The following is a 24,568-nucleotide window of genomic DNA, read 5'->3' on the forward strand; positions in this document are numbered from 1 at the left end:
TTTTAAATGTTATTTAAATATTTAAATAGCAAAATATTTAACATGACAAAATTTTAAATAGTTAAAATAACAAAATTATCTAATAAATTTAAAAAATTCTTAAAAGTAGAAAAATAATTATAATAGAATTCATAATATTCATATTAATAATAATTTAATATTTTACAAAATTAATAACGAATTATGTTAATAGTACAATTATAATTTTATGGATTATAAATTCAATAAATAATTAATATTTTAAGAATTTAAATAACAATATTATTTCAATAACTAAATAATATTGTAAATAACTAATTTCACTTATATGAATTAATAATTATAGAAAATAACTATCGACCAGATTATATTTATTAGAAATAATTTTAAAATAATATGTATATTCATTATATATTTATATATACTATAATTAATATTTATTTTATTTTCAGTAATTATTTATTGTTTTTTATAAATATGCTTTCAATAATTATTTATAAATCTATTTGTGTTTTGTTATTTAATAGAAAATTATCAATAATTATTGGAGATTAAACAAGCATTATTTAACTTTTGAAATTTAATTTATTGTATTTATTGTATTTTTGTTATAAATTTAATTTTAGTAATTATATATTTTTTTTATAATTTATAGAGTCCTTAACTCATTTCGTAAACGGCATGTAGTAAAGCTCCGTAGACTACACTTGACGCGAGGTTTTGAGCCTCGACTCGTGAAGCACGAGGGGAGGCAGATCAATATAAGACTTTTTACGGCCCCTTTTGGCTCTCTTTAAGACTCGTCTTTGTATTTCACTCATCTCTATGTTTGAACCGAACAACCATTAATTAATTAGAGGTAAGTGTTCGGTGAAATTCTTAGTTCAATGTGGCACTGAACCTATATCTATACTATACAAACAATATTCCAGAGAGAGAAGAAGAAAGGAATCGTGGTGGCCGCAAATACCACTTTCCATTCTCCTTATTAACAAAAGTGCTACTCCTTTTAAGTATATTAATACTTGTTAGAGATTAAACTATTATTTGAGATTACACTATTTATTGACTAATTTAGTATATTTTCTGTATTTATTATATTTTTATAATTATCGCATTTTTAATATATATCTATTATATTTTCATTATAAACCTATTTTCAATGGTTGTGTACATTTGCTATAAATTTTCAATAATTATTGGAGATTAAACTATTTTTATTTATTAGAGATTAGACTATAAATTTAGTTGAAATTAGGAGTATTCAATGATTGGTTCAGTTTAGTTGCAGGTTGTTTCACCAATCAAATCAATATGGTCAAGTCCGTAGTTTGTTACTTGAAACCGCTTGACCATTAGTGAAAACCCATTGACTCGGGTTGTATCGATTTGGGTCTATTTTCGGTTTAGTTTGTTTGTTCAAAAGATTTAAACTTAAAAATTAACTTTGAATTTCATAAATTACAATGATATTATTAAAAAATAAATTACAAAAATTAAATCTATGATATAAAATATTTTAGACTAAGAAATATGGGAATTTTCCTACTTTTCCATATTAAAAAATTAAATTTAAAATATAAAATATTAATATATATTTATTAAACCAAAGTTGATCTGAAATACTAGAAAACCGACCAACTCGGGTTGAGTTTGATCAGATTGTTTATTAAAAAGTTAAAATATAAAATAATTATATACTCTTATTTATTTCTATTATTTAACTTTTGCTTAACAAAGCTCGTGCATTGCACGGGTCCCCGTCACCATGCCTCTCCTTGCTCCATTATCCCCACCCTGCGTTCTCTTTGACTTTCTCTCCTCTCCCCTTGCCACCACTCCCATTAAGCCATATCACCCAACTACCTAAAAATATTCCTATAATCTCTCTCTTAAGGTATTTCATTTAAACCAATAGGAAAGTATCATGTTGCCTCACTCCCTAATCAATTCCTAAAATGAATCCCCCCAATCTATATCCACTCTCCATCATTTAAAATATTCTTATTAATTAATAATAGTTAATTATGTTTAATATTTAATCCCACCCATATTCAATGAGTATTAAATAGTGTTATTACCAAAAGTTAATAAATACGGCTAGTAAATTACCAAAAATTAATAAATATTGTTATTAATTAACTCATTAACAACATTTTAAGGAAATTGAAAACTCTTTTAACTAATTTCTATAAAATTGAGAATTATATTTAAAATTATCAAAAAGTATAAACTTTTAGTTATTGTTATTATTATAATTAATAACCAAATACAAATGGGGAACAAAATATTATAATGTTTGAAAATGAAATTATTAATTAATTTATATTGACAAATAAAAGATAAATTAGTGTAATTTTGTTAGTAAACTACGAAATAAAAATATATATTTAATAAAAATTAAAAAAATCAATAAATTCCCATAATTACACAAATGTAATAAATTTTTCAAAAATTTTCAAAAAACTACATTTTCGTAAAATAACATTTTTGAAATTAAAAGATATAAAGTATTTGAAAGTTTATTTAAAATGCAGTAAATAATTATTGAAAATTATTAGAATATTTTGGAAATTTTAGGAAAATTTATTACATTTGATAGATTTTGGAAAACCATTGAAAAATTATGTAATTTTCATTGCAAATTATTGAAAATTATTAAAGATAAATGACTATGGGAAATGGAAAACTATAATTTGAACAAATAATTACACAAATTATTAAGATAAATTAGTATAATAATGGAAAAAGGAAATTATTGGTTAGTTTATATTAGAAATTATAAGATAAATTAGTATAATTCTATAAGTAAACCATTCAAAAAGAAAATAAATTATTTAATAAATATTTAAATAAATTTTCAGAATTACACAAGTACAATAAATTTTCCAAAATTTTTTATAAAATTACATTTTTGAATGTTAAAGACAATTTAGTGTACTTTTAGAAATTTACCATGTGGCTGATACTCAATATATCCTTTTGATCATTTCTATCATCAAATTGAATGTTGGGTTGACGGGGACAGTGTTTTCAAAATTGGATCAAACCAGATGGTTAGACCAAAAAAATTGAGAATTGGACACTGTTTCACCTCAAAACCGCTTTTTGTACAAAAACCATTTATTTGGTTAGCGTACTGCTGACCTAGGCAGTCGAACCATCAACCCAAACAATAGTTTTTGGGCTTTTTTTGTTTTTCTAATTTTTTATATTTTTTGTTAGAGCGGGTCATCCGTTTGGACCGACCAATCAGACCATTCGACCCTAGAATGGTTCCCTATCCAGTCCAATTTTAAAAACCTTGGAAGGGAGTGGGTGCCTTGTCTTGAGCTTGGCTTGGTGTGCAGCATGGCCTGGCGGCCCGGTCCATCTACACCTTATCTTGAAGTTTATTCCGTTTGTGCCAGCCCATCCCACCAAGTCGATGATTGTCCAACGGCTACCCAGCTTCTGCCATTTATCCAAGAATAGGTTCAGGAAGCCTAGAGTTTCTCAAGGCCTAATAATGACCCATTTTCAAATACTTACAACCCTAGGTGGAGAAATCACCCTAACTTTTCTTGGAGGACACATCAACCAAATACACAGTCCTAGTAGTACCATCCATCTAACTTCATGGGCCAGAAATTTCGAAGGCTACAAGTGTAGAACCAATTCCAGTAGACTTACCCTAGGAACCAACTGGTCCAACCTTATCAGGTTTACCCACAATCTCCTCAGACCAGTACAGTTGATGACAAATTCATGCAGCTTTAGCAGCCGATTCTAACTCAACAGCAATCCATCGCTAGATTAGAGAGCCAAATAGGATAGCTAGTCGAAGCCAATGTGAGGGAGAAGTAGGAGAACTACCGAGTTAACCAGTTGCAAATCCTAGAAATCAGCCACCGGGTTTTCCTCCACAGCAGGTCCAACCACCTCCTAAGAACCCTCAATTTGAAAATGCCAAGGCTATTATGACCTTAAGGAGTGGGAGGATTTTAGAGGACCCGTATGATAAAAAGAAATTTGAAAACACTCATAGCCGGGCCATTGCGAAAGACGAAAGAGACTCGCAACGAGGAGGTCAGGGAATTATTCAAGCAAGTCTATATTAACATCCCTCTCCTCGACGTGATCCAACATGTTTCGGCCTATGCCAAGTTCTTGAAAGAGTTGTGTACTCAAAAGTGGGAGCCACGATCGGCCCCACAAAAAGTGATGCTCTTGGCAGATGTTAGTGCGATTCTCCTAAACCAACTCCCCCGGAAAATGAAAGACCCTGGTGCTCCTCTAATAAGTTGTGTCATCTCTGGAATAATTTTTAATCGATCCTTATTAGATCTTGGGGCCAGTGTAAATCTGCTACCCTCTATTATTTATGAAAGGTTTAGGATCAGCGAGTTAAAACCTACCTCGGTAATTTTACAATTCGCTGATCAGTCAGTCAAGACTCCTCGAGGTGTTTTTGAGGACGTCATTGTCAGAGTTAAGGATTGTTACTTCCTAGTGGATTTTATCGTCCTAGATATGACCCTAATTGAGGAACTGAATCATAACTCGATAATCTTAGGACATCCGTTTCTAACAACTGCCAATGCAAATATTAACTATAAATCGGGAGAAATGGACATTTCATTTGGGAAGCAGAAAGTCTAATTAAATGTATTTAGTGCCACTAAGTATTAAAACCTAGGGGAAGATGAGTTCAAGGTAGAGGTAGTGGGTGACCTTATAGATGCCCTGTCTACCCTTTGGTTAGCCCAACCTGAGCCTTGTCTGTGTAAAGAAGAGAGTCTGGAAGTGTAGATGTGAGAAGTGAGTGAATGCGTCTAGCTGAAGACGTTAAACTTAGCGCTGGTTGGGAGGCAACCCAATGTAGTTTTCAGTTGCTTTTGCTTTTCAGATTAGAGTTTTTTGTTTTCTTAATTCTAGACCAGTTGGCAGACCTTGAACCCCTTGGGAAAGACCCTCTTGATTGTTCCCTTTGGCCCAAGTCCCTTTGTATCATTCTAGTCATGCCATTGGGGACAATGACATTTAAGTTGGGGGTAAGGAAAGGAATAAGAGCTAAGCCTTTAGAAATGTAGAATTAAAATTTCACTAAAAAATTTAACTTTTTTTCCATTAAAAGAGATTTCCGAACAGAAAAAGTTGAGGAAACTGATAAAAGAATATTGAATTTTGTAGAGATTGGTATCAAGTGACATGAGTTAAATTGGTCTTGATTGAATGTTGTCGAAACCATTTAGAAATTGAAAATACTCCCAAGTTTGCCCCTGTGAAGATAAGAAGAGAAAGATTGAGAAATCAGATGAAAAATTCTTCAAATTAAGAGAGATAGTGGACTACCCCAAACAATGCTGAATTTTACACATAGAAAAAAAAAAGAAAAAGAAAAAGAGATAATAAAAGGTTAATGGACACCCTAGGCTTAGTAACCGGGTTTCTTCACCTAAGTCAAGTGTCAAGATTCGCGTCAAACGGGAAAGGGAATGCTAAAGACACTTACCTAACACTTAGTAACCAAGTCTCTTCACCTAAGTCAAGTATCGAGATTCACGTCAAACGGTGGAAGGTAGCAATAAAAATGTGTGTTCGTATCAAATTCAGGGGTAGAAATCCACTGTCATAAATGATAAGAAGAATATCTACCTGATTTTAAAAATCAATCTCAGCTTATCGAGACAGTCTTCAAATGGAGAGGTATATAAGATTTTTAAGCCAAGTTTCTGTAATGTTCAAAGCATGACGGTTTTACCCCTTAAACCCAATACTGATCTATACAAAGTTTGAGAATTCTAGAATCAAGATACTTGGCTAATTTTGTTAGGGATGATCTTGCAATGGGAATGATCTCTTTACTTAGTGTAATTTTAAGGCTGCATTGCTAAGAGACTAGCAATGGTTAAGTTGGGGGTGTGATAACTCTATATTTTGATGCCTTAAAGGAATCATTTTGGGATATTTTAGACATTAGACTGACTAATCTATACCATTTTTCCGGTTAAATTCAATGTTGTGACCTCTGAGGGTCCCTATGCAAATTCTAGGTAAAAATTGGGAAATTTACAGAGTTTTCTACAGATTTTGGGAAGCTAGTGGGAATTTCATCTAAGAGAGGGGATGTTTCTGTGAAAAACTGAGCACAGGAGGGCACCTCCTATCTACTAAACTCAGAAAGGCGCCCCTCCTACTATATTAGCATACTCCCCTCTCCTTAGCAAACCCTAGGGTGCCTCCCCACTCATTCTTTTCACCTCTAACAAAGCCTAGCTGCCCCTAACTGCTAAATCTTCACCTTTCACTCCTCCCTAACATCTAATCTCAACCATCCAAGCTTTAGCAACCTCTCATACCCTTAGATCTTTACCTTGAAATCTCCACCCTCCATTCTAGGGTGCCATTTCTTTAGCATTTTAACCCTAAGGTGCCACCTAACTCCTAATCCCCACCATTTAGCACTAGGCGCTCAAATCTCCACCATTCAATCCTAGGAGCTTAAATCCTAATCCTTCATTCCTAAACCTTAGGGGCGCTCATTTTCTACATAAACCCACTAGCCACCCCTCCTCTTTCTCTCTAATCACAGTTCTATCCACCATTCTCTATAAAAAGGACCCCAAGGGCCCTGGAGAAGGGGTTGGTCAATTCACCCAGTTCACAAAGCTAAGGTTTCTTAAGGAGTTTAAGGGTTGTAGAAGGGAAGGACACCCAGATCTTGTCAGGAGGGGTTCCTGCAAGCAGTCCAGCCAATCTGCAACTATCGCCACTTGATCTAATCGGCCATCCCTTTTGTTTTCTTTATTTTCTTTTATGTTATTTTTATTATGGCAATCTTTTAAATTTAATTTATATTTGTTTGTGTGTTTTGCATATCTGAATTCATCTGGTTCAAGGCTAAGGTGTCTCGAGGGGTCCGAGGGCTGAATGGAGGGAGAAAGTGTGTATTTTGTCTTCCTGGACAGCTACTGCCACTGGATCTGAATTTTGGATCATTTTAATTTATTTTTTTTTTATTTCAGTGTTCTTTAATTTCTAAATTTTAATTATTGCATTGTTCAATTCAGAACATTTAATTTCAGTATTAATAAATTTTATGTTCTTATTTTCTACAAAACCCAGATCTATTTTCCTTCTATTTGTCTAGAAAGAAAATAATAATTTTTATTCTTGCCTCCCTATGGGTTCAACCCCTTCCTCACCACGTACTACGTTGTTTAAGGTTATGTGAGGATTGAAAAAATTTACAAATCTCTAAATTAATGCCACGGGTGTTGACGACACATCCTGGGCGCGCACCACCTTTCTTCCCTTTTGTTTTTCACCAAGTCTTGAGATAAAAGGACCTGGAACGAGATCCCTCTCTCTTTCCTCCTCCATGTGTCTCTCTTTGTTCCATCTCCCTATCCTCTTCTCTCTCTCTCTCTTTCTCTCTCTCTCTTCCTCTCTCTCTCTTTCGTTTATATTGATTTCTTCTTTTCAAGGTTCTCTTAGGGTTTGAGTACTTATTTGGATTGTGCTTCATTCAGGGATTGTCTAAATTGGCAAAACGACATGCAGAGCTATTGGTTTTTGAAAAGTATCTTTGGCCATCTGGTGGGTATATGAATGTTTTTGTTTTCTTATTTGCCTTTATTTTGTTTAATTTTGTTTAATAATGAAGGATTATTCAGTTTTGTATGGATTTGCCTTGGAGATGTCGATTATTAATTTTTTTTCTTTTTTGGATGGTTTTGCATCTTTTTTTCTCTAACGAGGTTGTCTCTATTGTCATGGTTGTGGTTTTTCTTGGATTTGATGGGACTGACTTGTGGTTTTTCTTGGATTTGATGGGACTGGCTTGCATGTATATATAGTATTTGGTTTATGCGTGTTAGGGTTAGTCATATTAATTACCTTTTTTTGTTTTTCTCAAGGGTTTAATTAGCAGGTTTTCAATGACGAAGTTATTCCCTGCTGTTGTCTTGGTTGTGACTTCTGGTGTTCAATTAGGGTTTGGAGACTTATAGTTTGGTTAATCCTATTTGGCTTAGAGATGTTGATTTTACCCTTTTTTCTGGTATTTTATTACTGATCTTTTGTTTGATTGTTCATTGTCTCTTTTTTTTTTTTGCAAGATGGGTTTTGTTCATGGTTCAGCTATTGATCAAGCAGACATGGGTGTTTTTTTTATGCTATCAATTTGATGTTTGTGTTGGGGTTTAGCAGTGGCTTTCTTGGTTTCAGTGGTGCTCTTTATTGCACGGTGACAATTATGTTTTATGGGTGGTGGTTATATAGGTTATCCAAATGTTGATTGGATCAGCTATTTTGTGGTGTGAGAGTGGAGGTTCTATGGTGGATTATGTGATTTGTTGTTGTTGTGTGGGAGTGGAAGTTCTTTGGTTGATTTGATGATTTTCTACAACTATTTGGGAGTGGAAGGTGATTACCAGAGTCTGGTCTATTCAGAGCTTGATCGCTGGTGTTTGGTTTGAATCCTGTGGTGGTTGTGGGGGCTGCCGGTGTTTGGTTTGGTTAGATTTTAAAACCAATGTTTGTTTCGTTATATTTAAAGTGTCATCCTTTTTGTGATGTTGTGTTTATTAGATTTATGAATTTTTATTTTCTTTTTTATTATGATAGGAGTTTAGTCTGTTGTTATTTATTTATTTATTTATTTTTTGTGTTGTTGTCATGCTTACCAAGTTAGTTTTGTATATTTTGGTTTCTATTGTTCTTATTTTTTTGCTCAATGTTTCCTTTTGTGGTTCAGGTATGTGGCTTTTCTATTTGATCTTTATTTGGTTAGGCTATTTTTTTTTTTTGCTGCACTGGTTAGGATATTAAGACATTTCTTTGTTTGCCTATCTTTATGTTTGGTAATTAAATAAGTACAGTAATCATCAATTGTAGTTTACACCAGATTTGTTACTTCCATGGACTTCAGTAAATCAATAAAATTGCTCCCATAGGTAAAGAAGCACTTCCCATGCTCATATAATACAAAATTTGTGCCTTCACTTAGAAAGATGTTTTTTTTTTTTATCAAACATGTTGCTTCCTTTGCAAATTTGACAAAGGACCCAACCTATATAGGACACACAATATTGAATTCCTGTCTACAATTTTTTTAAATCAATGGTTAATTCTTTGCTATATATACAATATAAGTTTCATAAATGGCAGACACACAACAAGTTGGTTGGGTTTTTGGAAGTTTTAAAGGAATAACACCTCTTTATGTTGTTACTATTCAGTAAGTTGGTTTTGTTGGTTTCTAATTTTTCTTAGTTGTGTAATTGGATTCATATTTGTGTTTTTGAATCTCCCTACCTGGCCCAATATGAGTGTTTTTTTTTTCTTTTTTCCTTTTTGCATTTATTCTATTTTCTTAGAAATGTGATGTGCTATTACTTGGGGATGTTTTTGAAAATGTCTTATTTTGGGTATTTCTATCTTTACTTATTTGTTCATAATAAATTAGAAAAAATGAAAAACAAAAATGAAACATGAGGTAGCTAGACTTACCCGTAATGGACAAGACAAAATAGAGCACATTTTGGTTTAAAAATTTCTATGATAAACCAATAACCAGGTGAACACTTGCAGAGTTAGAATCTCAATTTGACGATAATTTCTATAATAAACCAATAACCAGCTCCCTTAAGCTTATGAGAAGCAGGAGTCTTATATTTATATCATTTTCTTTATCACATTTATTTGTAGATATTTAATGGTAATTTACAGTTTTCAGTTATTTTTCTTTCATGGCATAGATTTGCGGTGAGCATTATGTAGAATGTTTGGATGCTTCATTATTATTGCCATTGTAATGCTTTATGGTTTGTATGTATTGCAATTAGCTTTCAGTAGAAGATAACCATAGACCTATCAGAGCTTAGGTACTTGGAGGATGAGGAGAAGATAATTTAAGGTGCAACCATGGGTTAAGTTGTAGGTACCATTTTCCAGGTATCGAGAGAACCGTTGCATTTCCTAGACTGAAGACCATGAAGATGACGGATAGCTATGGGCTGAACTTTGCTTCAACTGGAGGAGTTTATATAGATTTGGAGCAATTGATACAGAATTACAGGACGAAGAGACTTTGATAAGGAGCAAAGATGGTGGTTTTGATGTTGGAGTTTCTACTTTGGGTCAAATATAATCATTTATTCCCTCCACAATTACAATTGGTGTGTAGTCTCCAATTTGTAATGTACAATAAAACAGTACAATCCAAATTAAGTTGCTGTAATACTAACTTTGCACATCATCAATTTTCTTTTATTTGATTTGGTTCAATTGAAATATAATATTGTTGCCTTAAATGTATTTATGGTTTTTTCATTATTTTTATTTACATTTTCTCTTAATCCCTTACGACATGATATTGGATATTGGGCTTTACCGTGCATTGCACGGGGCCCCGCTAGTGTGTGTGTATATATATTAAAACAAAGAGGTCAAGAAATTTTCTCCTTTTTTATTCCATGTCATTTTTGAAACAACCAATGAGATGCACTTTCCCGATAACCTAAATAATATCTTCTCCTAAAATTTATCCTAAACTACATCCCCTAATTTATCCAAAATTATCTCTAATTCCTATTTATCTCCACAATTATCTCTAATTTAGTAGAGAGTTTTTTTCCTAAATTATCTCTAATTCCTATTTATCCTCTCCCCTACTTTTTATCCATATCTATCTAAAGAAAATTTGGATTGAAAAATTTAAGAATTATTTAAATATTATAACAAAATTATATAATAACTTTAAAATATTTATTAAAAACATAAAAAATAATTTTATATTTTTACAAAATATATCACAAAATTATGTACTAACAATTTAAATTATGTTTCTTTAGATTATCAATTTAATGCTTTTCAAATATTTAATAATATGTAATAGCTTTAAATAAATAAAATTCAAATAACAAAAAAATTTAAATATTTTATAGATTATTTAAATATTTAAATAACTAAATATTTATCATAGCTATATTTTAAATAGTTAAAATAATGAAATTATCTAATAAATAATTTTATATTTTTACAAAATATATCACAAAATTATGTACTAACAATTTAAATTATGTTTTTCTGGATCATCGATTTAAATGTTTTTCAAACATTTAATAATATGTAATAGCTTTAAATAAATAAAATTCAAATAACAAAAAATTTTAAATATTTTATAGATTATTTAAATATTTAAATAACTAGACATTTAGCATAACTAGATTTTAAATAGTTAAAGTAACGAAATTATATAATAAATTTAAAAGATTTCTTTAAAGCAGAAAAATAATTATAACATAATATTTAAATTAACAATAATAGTAGTCATTCAAGATCGAACAGACACTTAAAAGAGAAGAAGAAAAAGAATAAGAAAAGAGGAGGGAGAGAGAGAGAGAGAGAGAGAGAGAGAGAGAGAGAGAGAGAGAGAGAGAGATTTTGAGAAAAGAGAGAGTTGGTTGTTTTGAAACAACCGTCCCACTCTTAAATTTATATACATAGTATCATACTTATAAAAGGACTGAATTGCTTACATGGCAAGGTAAGATAAAGCTGAAATCATAAAAGACTAATCCTAATCTTATCATAAAAGACTAATCCTAATCATAACTTATTGCTCATACGAACAGTGTTAGATAGTGTATGCCCTTAGCTCCAATTAGAATGATGTACATTATGACATTTATTGTAAATGAATAAAGTACATATTTGATTCATATTATTGTGGTGTGTTTCTATGTAATACGCATAAACTGGACACATATGAGACTCGTGTTAGTTTAGAATGTTCACAGCCATTGGATAAGTCTGGGGAGATTTATCCTGCCAAGGCTGACACTAATGTGCCACCAAATTGGTTGGGGTGGCTTGTCTCATCTGCCAGGGTGAGACCCAAGGTACATGCAGTGTATGTTTACTTGAAACCTTGAACCGGACCAGAATTCCAGTATTGCCCTGGACCTTGGTGATTGGTGGGCAAAACTAGAATGTTACACCTGACCCCTAGACTCGATTATGATATTGCACTAGGTGTCGGATTGGGTTGTCTTTGATATGCCAATCACTGAGATCCTTAGAAGGGATCAAAACCTGGGTATGTTGGGACAGTTCGAGAATTCATCTGAGTGGGTGATCATAGTGACAGGATCAGCCCCTTTGTCGGACAAAGGTAATGATCGGGGATGCACTCTCTCTGATGGAAACCTAAACTGCCGGCAGTTGATTTCAATCGTTGAAATTTGTTTTTGCCAAATATATTTATATACAAATATATACATTTATGGTTTCAAAATGTTTGCAAAAGATTTTAATTCCTAGGGTCCATGTGAGTAGAGAATGCAACACTGTTCCTTGCAGCCGAGGGAGAGGTCCTCTCTTGTCGGGCAGTGTTTGATCATTATGGGCTGAGAGGTTAAGTGTTAGACCATTGAGGGTAATACCCGATGGGCTAACCACAGTCCTTAGGTTTTTATAAGGTGGCTTGACCTAGGGACCACTTAGAGTAAGTGTTGGGCGCATTAAGAGCCCATGGTGATGGGCTCAGGGGTTCACTGTCCTTTGCAGTGAATTCGGCTAGGCCTTGTAACAGAGGCTAGGTAGAACCCACACCATACAAGGAAACCCAACTAGGCAGTAGTTTGGAAGGTTAGTGAGCACATGGACTTAATGGGCCTAAAGCCTAATTCGAACTAGTTTAATTAGATTAATTAAAACGGGGCGGATCTGGGATTTAGATCAGCAGATAGGATAGGGAGTTATCCCTATCCACTCAGAGAGTCCAGATCCAAATAGAGATTTGGATCAGGAAGCTCCTAATGAGATTAGGAGGGCTGATCTAGATCTGCAAATAAGATAAGGGATTATCCTTATCTCTTAAAGAGAGTCCAGGTCCAAATAAGGATTTGGATTAGGAAACTCCTAATGAGATTAGGAACTCTCTTTAAGGTTATAAAAAGAGGAGGAGGGCGAACCTCCAGAACACAACAACTCAATCAGATCTCAGATCACAGGAAGAGAGAAGACAACAACAATAAGACTTCCATCTTCTGCTCTTGTGCCCTCCTCCTGCTGTCGCCATTTCTAGTTTGTTCTCCACTGTAGGAGTGATAAAAAAGGGTTCTTGATATTAGTTTTTGGAGAAAAACTAATCTAAAGTCGTGCTCACATGCCCTCCATCGAATTCTTGTTGAAGGATTCGGTTCTTGTGAAGAACCACCTGCTGATTCTACTCCACCCTACGTTGTGTCATTTTTAGTGGGAGCTGTCTTTGGAGCTTTCCTTGGGTGTGAACACCTTTGTTGGGAGTTACTGCTACTCCGTATCAGGTATATCCCTCTCCTACCTTTTGGTTTTAGATCTAGTTCGGTTTAGGTTCAAGATTGATCTTTGAAAATGCAAATTTTCTAAAACAGGGAATGTGATTCCCACATGGGAGAGAGAGAAATTTTTGAAATTTCGCCCAACCTACTTGCAGGGTTCGGCCATCCATATGATGGATCTCTCATCCCTTCAAATAGTGGGGACCACCTTAGTGGAGTCCACATTAGTGTTCTTTATAGTCCCCCTCAAGTCAGGAATAGATGTTTGTCATTCTCAACTTGCATAGATATCTGCCTCTAAATTCTTCCTTGAAACCGCCTTGGTGAGAAGGTCTGCCAACTGCATGTCGGAGGTGATGTATGGAAGGCATACTTCTTAAGATGTAACCCTCTCTCTGATAAAATGTTGATCCACTTCAATATGCTTAGTTCTATCGTGTTGTACCGGATTATGGGCTATATTGATGGCAGCCTGATTATCACAATACAACATCAAGGGTTTCTCATAAACAATACCTAACTCCTCAAATAATGATCTCAACCATAGAATCTCAGCTACACCATTTGCCATGGACCTATATTCAACTTCAGCACTGGAACGAGAAACAACATTTTGTTTCTTATTCCTCCAAGAGACAAGATTACCTCCAACAAAAGCAAAATATCCAAAGGTAGATCTTCGATCATCAACACACCTATCCCAATCAGCATCTGTGTAAACTTCTATCTCCATGTTATCATTATTCTTGAATAAAATGCCTCTGCCTGGGCACCTCTTCAAATGTGCTAGTATCCTCTCAACTACAAGGAGGTGAGTAGTCCTAGTAGAGTGCATATACTAACCACATTGACTATATAACTGATGTCGGGTCGAGTGAGACAAAGATAGAGAAGTTTTCCAACTAACCGTTGGAACATAGCTTTATCTTCAAGGGGCTCTCCACCCTTTGCACTGATCTTGTGATTTTGTTCAATAGGCGTGTTAGCAGGTTTAACACCAAACTTTCTTGTTTCTCCCAATAGGTCAAGAACATACTTTCTTTGAGAAACAAAAATCCCATGCTTGGATCTGGCTACATCAATGCCTAAGAAGTATCATAGTTCTCCCAGATCTTTTACCTCAAACTCTTGATGAAGGAGTTGCTTAAGGGACTCAATCTCACTATTATCATTTCCTGTTACTACAATACCATCCACATATACAACAAGTAAGGTTAAGGAAGAATCCATTCTCTTAATAAACAAGGTGTGGTCTGACTAGGCCTGTACATATCCGAACCTTTCAAGGGCTCGTCTGAATCTATCAAACCAAGCTCTGGGGAACTGTTGTAGTCCATACAAGGCTTTGTTTAACCGAAAAACCTTCTTTCCTGTTCTTGTACTATAAAATCCAGGAGGTAACTGCATGCAAACTTCTTCTTGCAAGTCTCCATTGAGGAAGGCATTTTTAACATCCATTTGATACAACGGCCAAGAGTAACTGGCTGTAAGAGATAATAGGACTCTGATAGTGGTCATCTTTGCTATTAGTGCAAAAGTTTCCAAGTAATCAATACCATATGTCTGAGTAATCCCTTTGCAACTAATCAAGCTTTATACCTTTCAACGGAACCATCAACATTATGTTTCACAGTGAACACCCATCTACATCCAATTGGTTTCTTCCCTTTAGGCTGATCAACTATCTCCCAAGTATTGTTTCTGATGAGGGCATCCATTTCTACTTTTATTATATCTTTCCACTCAGGAACTGACAAGGCTTCTTATACTATTCTGGGAATGGGAATTTCATCAATGAATGCAAGAAAAGACTTGGAGGAAGACAAATGTTCATAGGACAAGAACTGGGAAATGCAGTGATCTGTGGATGTGGTGCAACGGTGTTTGCCTTTAAGGACTGCAAAGGGAAGGTCAAGGTCATTCAATGAAAGTGAAGGCTCTATGGTGGAAGATCTCTCATCTATAGTATCTGATGAAGGGACTGTGGTACCTGGATCTGGATCTACAAAAGGAACTAAGGCTGGCTTGGACTGTTGATGACCAAAATCAACCTGCCTCTATCGTATGTGATAGACTCTCACATCCCTGCACCTCTGACAACCCTCCCCATTACACCACTCTTCACTTAATGGGACAAGGTAAAAGAACTTCTGATGAGTTAATCCCAACCTCACTACTCTCCCCTCGAGGAGAAACCCTTAGATAATAGGGTACATCTTCAAAGAAAGTGACATCCATTGAGACAAATCTTTTCCCAGAAGTAGGTCCATAGCAGCAATATCCCTTTTGAGTTTGTGCATAACCAAGGAAAATACATTTTGAGGCCTTAGGATCAAACTTGGAATGATGAGGGCCAAGAATATGAACAAAGCATGTACAACCAAAGGTTTTAAGGGAAATGGTAAACAACTCTTTATCAGGATATAAGAGGGTAAATGGAGGTTTCATGTCAAGAACTCGTGAATGAATCCTATTGATGAGATATACTGTTGTAAGAATAACATCACCCCAGAAATGTATAGGTACATTAGAGATAAACATAATGCTTCTAGCCACCTCCAATATGTGTTTATTCTTTCTTTCAACAACCCCATTTTGCTATGGTGTATGAGGACAGGGACTCTGATGGATAATCCCATGTTCAAGCAAATAGGAGGCTAATGGGTTTGCAAAATATTCTTTCGCATTATCAGATCTAAAAATTTTGATTTTGACCCCAAATTGGGTTAAAATCATTTAATGAAAGATCCGGGTTAATGTTGGAACCTCATCTCAAGAACGCATGAGATAAACCCACGAAAAACAAGTATAATCATCAACAAACAGTAGGAAATATTTGTACCCCCCATGGTAGTGGTATGGTAAGGTCCTCAAACATCAGTATGCACAATTTCAAAGGGAATATTACTTATATTATTACTTAATGAATATATTGTCTTGTAGTGTTTTGCAAGTTCACAACTCTCACATTTCAAAGTAAACATCTGGATAGATTCGAATAAACTGGGAAACAAACTCTTCAAAGCCCGAAAAGATAAATGGCTCATCCTATTATGCCAAAGCATAGCCTAATCAACAAACTAAGAAACACAAAACCTCTTAGTCTCACTATCTTCCCAATGAGAACTCCCTCCAAGCTGATATACTCCATTTGCCTCACGGCTAGTCCTAATCTCCTTCCTTGTCTCTAGATCCCGAAAAACACATCGATCCGGGAAAAAGGTTACTAAACAATTTTGGTTTTTTATAATGCTATTAACTGAAAGAAAATTAGTACTAAGCTTAGGAACATGCAAAACCGAAGATAAGGAAATGACATTAGACAACTTGATGTCTCCCTTTCTAGAAATAGGAACGAGGGAGCCATCGGCAATGGACACTTTGTCTCTACTAGAAGATAAGTGATAGGTAGTAAACAGTGATGGCAAGCCAGTCATATGGTCAGATGCTCCTAAATCTATTATCCACGAATGTTCTATATTACTTGTAGTTGAGGCATGGTGACTGAGGTCCGAATACCTGAATGAGCAAAAGCTGAGGTAGGAGGTGTTGATGGTGTTTGAGGAGGTGGAGCTGAATTACCAACTTCATTTTCCAGCTGAATTAGAGCAACTTGGACAACAACTAGGGTGTCTAGAGGAGTGCCTTTTGTGCTAGATGAGATTGTACTATTAGTGTTAACAACCATATTTGCATTCCCCTTTTTGTTTATGAGTTTTGATGGAACTAGATGTGGATGCAACATCCAATAGGTATCTTTATGTTTAGGTTTCTTACAATGCTCACATACTAGGTCCTTCTTAGCTTCCTTCTTCATGTCTCTTTCCTTATCACCCCCAGATTTTGGCTTAACTGCTGCTAGAGCTGATTCAAAAGGCCGTTGCTATAGCATAACTTTTCTCCTAGTCTCTTCGTTGTGTACTAAGGAATAGGTTTGGGACAGAGTTACACTATATCTTATCAACAATTGCTCTCACAATAGCATATTCAAAATTTAGACTAACCAGGAACTCAAACACTATTAGTTTCAATCTGCTTCCTATAAGTCCGTGCATCCTTCTGACTTTCCCATTCAATTGATTCAAGGTGGTCAATTTCATGCCATAGGGATTTCAAGGTTGAAAAATAAACAGAAACTTGTTTCTCACCTTGCTTGAGATTTTTAACCTCACATTTCAGTTCATAAGCTCTAGCAACATTAAGGGGCTGAGAGTAGGTTTCTTTCACAACATCTCATAATTCCTTAGTTGTTTTTGCCCATAAGTAGTTTCGGCTGATGTGTGGCTGCATAGAGTTGCACATCCATGTCATCACCAAATAATTCTCCTGAATCCACTTAGCATAAGTGGGATCCTCCTTAGTTGGTTCCTTCATATCCCCTAGCAAATAGTTTAGTTTTCCTCTTCCCCCAATGGCCATCATGGTTGATTGAGCCCATTCTAAGTAGTTCGACCCATTGAACTTAATAGTTGTAATACGGAAAGTGTTCTCAGTCATATTACCTGAGCCAGTTCCGAAAACACCCTCCCCTTGGCTCTTGAACTCCATTCTTGGTTAGGGGTTAAGCAAAAAACACCTTCTATTTATTGTAACAATCAGCCTATTGGGTTTGAAAACTAACGACAGTAGGTCTAGAAGTAGAAATCAGATTCAATTAATAAAAAAAAAAACTTTCCAATTCACTATATCAATCAACCTACTGAATCTGAGAACTAATAGCAGTTGGCCTAGGTTTCAGTAGAACTGGGTACAAAACTCCTAAACAGAGATTAGAGAATAGAAATCTAATACCAGCCAAACTTAAAAAAAAAAACAAGTCTAATCTCTTATCCAGACACAGTAATAGTCCTAGATTTCAGGGTTTTCTCTTAAAACCCTAGAAGAGAAAAGAAAAAAAAATTATATATCCGTACCTCACAAATTAAGCTATCCTTGCTGCTAACCTCAAGAAGGAATAAGACCTTATCCAGAAATTTCTGAAAAGAACTGATCTTGTTTCAAAAATCTTCCTGAAATTTTGATCACCAACTTTAGTTTTGCTCAAAACTGATCTTGATTCTGATCAACCTCAGAAACTTTTGAAAACAAAACTGATCTTTGAGAAAATCTTCTTGATCGCCAACTTCAGTCTTAGTGAGAGAACCAAAAAATCTGATTGGCACCTCCAATCTTGATCAAGACCTAACCTTGATCACTTAATTCTTCTCCGATTCTTCCTGATTACAAGGAGCACTTTCCAATCCTTGGACAGTTGCTAAAGACTTCTTGTAATCTCCAAGACTTAGTCGAATGAAAAAAATCTTTCAGCCCTAAATAATTCTCATGTGGTTGGCTGAATTGATTCCACGTGAGAAAACCTAGATTGAATGCTCTGATACCAAGTAGTCGTTCAAGATTGAACAAACACTTAAAAGAGAAGAAGAAAAAGAATAAGAAAAGAGGAGGGAGAAGAGAGAGAGAGCTCGAGAGAGATTTTGAGAAAAGAGAGAGTTGGTTGTTTTGAAACAGCCACCTCACTCTTAAATTTATATACACAGTATCATACTTATAAAATGACAAAATTGCTTACATGGCAAGATAAGATAAAGCTGAAATCATAAAAGACTAATCCTAATCATAACTTATTGCTAACATACGAATAGTGGGGACCACCTTAATGGGGTCCACATTAGTGTTCTCTACAATAATTTAATATATTACAAAATTAATAATGAAATTATGTAATAGTATAAATTATGATTTTATGGATAATTAAATTCCATAAATAACTAATATTTTAAAATTTAAATATCTTACATGTTATTTAAGTATTTAAATAATTGGGTATTTTAAATAACAAAATATTTAACATAAATAGATTTTAAATAGTTAAAATAAAGAAATTTCTGAAAAGTATAAAAATAATTATAACACAATATTGAAATTAAGAATAATTTAATATTTTTACATAATATTGTAAATAACTAATTTCACTTATATCAAGTAAAAATAAGAGAAAATAACTTCAAAAATTTAATATTTATTAATAATAATTTTAAACTCTTAATCTGTATTTATTATATAATTATATACTAAAATTAATATTTATTGTATTTCGTAATTATTTATATTTTTTGTGATAAATGTATTTTCAATGACAATGTATAAATTTATTTTGTTTTGTTATTTAATAGAAAATTTTCAATAATTATTGGAGATTAAACTACTATTAGTGAAATTTTTAAATTTAAATTATTGTACTTATTGTATTTTTGTTATAACTTATTGATTAATGTTTATTATAGATTAAACTATTAATTGAGATTATACTATTTATTGACTAAGTTAATATATTTTTAGTACTTATTGTATTTTTTTCATTATCAATATATTATGAATAATTATGTATTTTTGCTATAAATTTTCAATAATTATCGGAGATTAAACTATTGTTATTTATTAGAGATGAGACTATTAATCTAGTTGAAATTATGAGTGTTCATGAGTTGGTTTGGTTCGATCGTAGGTAGGCTATTTGGCCAACCAAATTGACTTGGTCAAGTTGGGGAGTTGGTCAGCTGAAACCGACTGACCTTTTGTGAAAACCGACCCACTCAAGTTGTGTCGGTTTTGGTCGATTTTTTTGGTTGGTCAGTCGATTCAAAGGATTTAAACTTAAAAATTAAATTTTAAAAATTATAGTGCAATTATTAAAAAAATAAATTTAAAAATTAGATTTATGATATAAAACATTTTAGACTAAGAAACATGGAAAATTTCCCACTTTTCCATATTAAAAATTATATTTAAAATATGAAATATTAATATATATATATCCATGGTTAGGTCGTTCGATTTTGGTTGGTTTACAAATGGCCAAAGTGAAATTGATTCAACTAGGTCGAATTGGAAAATTTTAGAACCAAAGCCGACCTAAAATACTAGAAAACCAACCAACTCGTGTTAAGTTGATTGGATTGGTCGGTTTCATCAATTTGATGAATAAACCTAACCGAAATTAATTATTGTTATTTTTGTATTATAAAAATTATTAAAAGTAGTATATAAAATATGAATAATTATTAATTATTTAAAAAGTTGAAAATATAAAACAATTGTATACTCTCATGTGATTCTATTAGGGTCATTTACTAGAACACATCTTATAGTTTTACATATTTACTTAAACCTACCTTATAGTTTTTATTTTATTAAAACATCCCAAATATTTTACAACTTATTTACTTAATCAACCTTTCATTAAGGATTGTTTGTTTTGCCATTAGGTCCATGATTTTTTATTCCAAAAATACCCTTAACACTTTTCTTTTGTATAGAAAACAAAATTAACCAAATATAGCCAATAGAGTGGTTGCCCATGTCTTATAAAGGGCAAAAATGGTATTTTTATTTTTATTTTCTTTTGATTGAATTTATTTAAATGAACATTAGGTTCAACATTGTCATTTTCCACTATCATCTGATGGTAGATTGATTAAATTCATTGCAAATTATAAGTGGTGTTTTAGTAAAATTTTAACTATAGGGTAGATTTTAGTAAGTCCATGAAACTATAAGGGATATTTTAGTAAATAATCCTTTCTATTATTTAGCTTTCGCTTAATAAATTCCGTGCATCACACGGGTCCCCGCTACTTGTTTATATATAATAGTATATAACTCACCTACTCGTGTTGGGCCATGCTAACTCGTGAGTGTGGGCTGTGTTGGCCTAACCCGCAAACCCAAAACCCCAAGCCCGGCACAGCCCATACAATTGTGCCGGGCTGGAGGTGGCAATGCCCAATTTACACCTCTAATTGGGGTAACCAATACTTTATAGAAAATTTGTTTTTCATGGCCCCATTATAGCACTAATCAAATGTGAGGTTCTTGCAATATCGTGGGACATTAACTTACATGCTCATCTTTACTAGAAAATGAACGAGGCCTTAAAGTTAAAATAGAGGATAGGAATTCATGGTTTGCCGCACCTCATAAGTTTTTATTGGTTTTCTAGTTTTATTTATCAAAACCTCCACTTATGATATAACCACCACCTATGTATTTTGATGGATTCCCTCACTTGTCATAGGTGGGGTAGGCTCAACTTGTCTCAATCAAGTGTATGCACACTCTAATAAATGGTGCTCTCTTGTGCCTATAAAGAGTGTTTGTAAATCTATACTAGGGGTGTAAATGGATTGAATTCGAATCCGATTAAAAAAACTTCCTTTCTTAAAATAAAAGTTTCCTTTCTTAAACACGTGTTTACCTACTCAAAAAAATAAAATATGAGCTTCCAATGGTAGTTACCTCCTTACCTCCACTAAAAAGAAAATAAAAAACAAAAACTCATTTCAAGTAATGTAGGATCCATAAAGTGGATTATTATTTAGAAATAAAACTTGATTTAATCTCTTAAATTAAATAAGTTTATATATAAAAAATCAACTAAAATAATATCCTAAATTTACAACATAAAAAATGAGTTTCAAATAAAACTTATCAAAATAATGAATTAAAAATATCAAAATACTAGCTCCATACTTAGTATGGGGCGGTCATTCTCTAGTAATTTTAACAATATAAAACCTATATTTCTAAAACTAACATGAAAATGAAATTGTTCTACAATTTAAGTGGCAGGTAAGTAGTTCAATCATCAAAGTTAAATAGGTCAACTCATAATGTCATAATTAAATAATAAAATTTAAAAATATAAAATATAAAATTATTCAAAAAATACAAGAATTTTGTTAAAAATTTTGGATACATCTCTAATATTATATATTCATCATATTAAACAAAGATAAGTGTGACAAATAATAAATATTTTTATAATGATAGAAATGAAATACACAATTTAAAATTGACCAAAAAACTATTTTCCTATTTGGGTGGTGGGTCAATGGTTCAACCTCTTAAGTTTATGGGTCAACCCATGATGTCATAATTGAATAATAAAAACTTAAAAAAATATAGAGGCACAAAAAGTACAAAAAAAATGCAAAAGCTTTTCAGAAAGCATTTGGGCACATCTCTATTATTACATATTTATCATATCAAACAAAAATAAGTGTGATAACTAAGAATTCTTTTTAGGACACGAGAATAAAAATTACGGAGAAATACGGATTGGCCCAATGCAGATCTCTGATTTTCACTGCAGAGCTATAAACATTCAAAATGTCAAAAACCCCCACTCTACACACCAATGTCCGCCTGTGAATTGGCATCAATTCCGAACTAGCACCCACCCCAACGGTACTTTGGGCCTACAAATTCTGACCCTAGGGTGAACCGTCATTCTCCCTAAAAATTAAAACCAAATTGAAAAACAAAGTAGTCTTTTCACCTAAGTGGTAGGTCAGCGCTCCAATTAGTGGGCATTTTGATATTAACAATACTAAAGTTGTTGATTAAGGCCCTATTTGGGATGACTTCTGCATTTGGGTGACTTGCATTAACGGCCTGTGGTGGTTGAACACCAATATTAGCTTTTGGGATTTTCACCAAACACAGCTTCTACGATTCCCATGTGGGACTCAACTCAAAATGCCATAAATTGCATCCCAAAAGCCCACCCTAACTAGCACTAACTGTTGTGATCCATCCCATTAGAGATGTTGTTGAGCCCATCATATAATCTATGCTTCATCAAATGTCTTGTTTGTCTATGGGCATGTAAATGTAGTTGTAGGGTCTTTTATTGTGCTAACCGGGACCGGCTAATATACCATCAACGTCTTGTGAATGTTATTAGCTATCTTAAGGTTAAGTTTGAGAGTACTTAAAAATAAGTGCTTATTTTTGAATTGGGATCACATCAATAAGCACTTATTTATATTTAGGAAATAAACCTGAAATAAGTGCTTATTATAATAATTACTTATTTGAGAAGCCCAAATTTTAGACTTAATTTTTAAGTGTTTATTTCCTTTTTGGCCTATCATAGCCCAATACGTCATTTTAAAACTACTACCCCTGTTTAAAATAAGTTTTTTTTTCACCAAATGTTCATAAGTGCTTATTGAATAAGCACTCCCAAACGTACCCTAAATTTCAAATGTACAGATAATCAGTTCATTTAATTCAAGCTGTGGCCATATCGATAAATTAAAAGCTTTGATTTTATTGTTTCAGCGCAGCGCTATACAGTATCGAATCAAATGTGGCGTGACCGATAATGTGTTCATAGATCATTCATGGGGGAAGATTTTGTTTCTGGGTAGGACTTGTCTATGCGGTTTTCTTTGGATATATGCGATTGATGTAGGAGACTGGATGACTCCTCCGGCCCTATCGGATGAGATCCTAAGCCTATTTTGCTGCCTCAGATGATATCTCTTCTGTTAGAGTAGTAAAAGTTTTGAAGGGGAAGAAAAGAGTTAAAATGGGTTTTTCTTTTCTAAGCTCTGGGTTAGAGTCCCACATTGGATAGATATTGAAGGAGAATGGAACGCCCAAGTTATAAATGACGATGAGAATAGAATGAAAAGCCTACTTATCTGGACGGAATCAATGGGTGATCAAGAGGGCCCATGGCCTAGGTTGGCTTCCTCCATTGCACTAGGGAGGGGTGCCCGCTTAACATCTTGTCAAGTGAGAGAGTGTATGTCATAATTTGTGGTAGAGGGGATGGATACGCGTTCACGCGGCCTCAGTTAAATTTTTTACTAAACTTTATTTTTACAAAGCGATGGTTGCGGCACAGGCCAAGGTGAATTATTAGTACTTTGCCCTCCTGTATTCTTATCCAAAGGAGTTAGACTTTCACGGTGAGTAACGAACCTCGCATATATCAGTTGCAACGCGCCATAACAACATTCCACCTCAATTTTAGCATATTTTAACACTCTCAAGGATTCTGGGATGAGTTGGCAACATATACCATTGCCCCTTCCTATTCCTGTGCAGCTTCAAAGGACTACACAATGGGCCAACAACAACTTCATCTGATGCAGTTCCTTGGGCTTCAATGATACCCTTCTCCACCTTAAAATCTTAGATTCTCCTTATGGACCCCTTACCCTCGGTTACTCGAGCCTACTCATTGGCCTTACAAGAGGAAGCACACAGAATGCTACAAGTTCAATCCACACCTTCACCAGATACCATGCCTCTGCATTCAACCTCACGTGATTCCTTCAATACTCCACCATCAAAGAATCAGGATTTTAAAGGGAATCACACCAAGGATCGTTGCGCTTACTGCAATATCATTGGGCACACCAAGGATGTATGTTACAAACAAGCCTAGGAAGTCGAGTTCCAGCCGCCCTACTGATGACACCAAC

The 24,568-nt window shown here is 33.8% G+C and overlaps 1 non-coding gene across 1 annotated transcript; it reads left to right on the forward strand.

Annotated features, from left to right (window-relative positions):
- The first annotated feature begins 23,771 nt into the window (after nt 1–23,771).
- Nucleotides 23,772–23,935, forward strand: LOC148804076 (U1 spliceosomal RNA). Its single transcript, XR_016081525.1, has one exon. It is a non-coding gene; the product is annotated as a U1 spliceosomal RNA (small nuclear RNA).
- Nucleotides 23,936–24,568: the final 633 nt, after the last annotated feature.

Source organism: Nelumbo nucifera, chromosome 1, assembly GCF_055504915.1.
Source record: "Nelumbo nucifera cultivar China Antique chromosome 1, China Antique-T2T, whole genome shotgun sequence".
Classification (NCBI taxonomy): domain Eukaryota; kingdom Viridiplantae; phylum Streptophyta; class Magnoliopsida; order Proteales; family Nelumbonaceae; genus Nelumbo; species Nelumbo nucifera.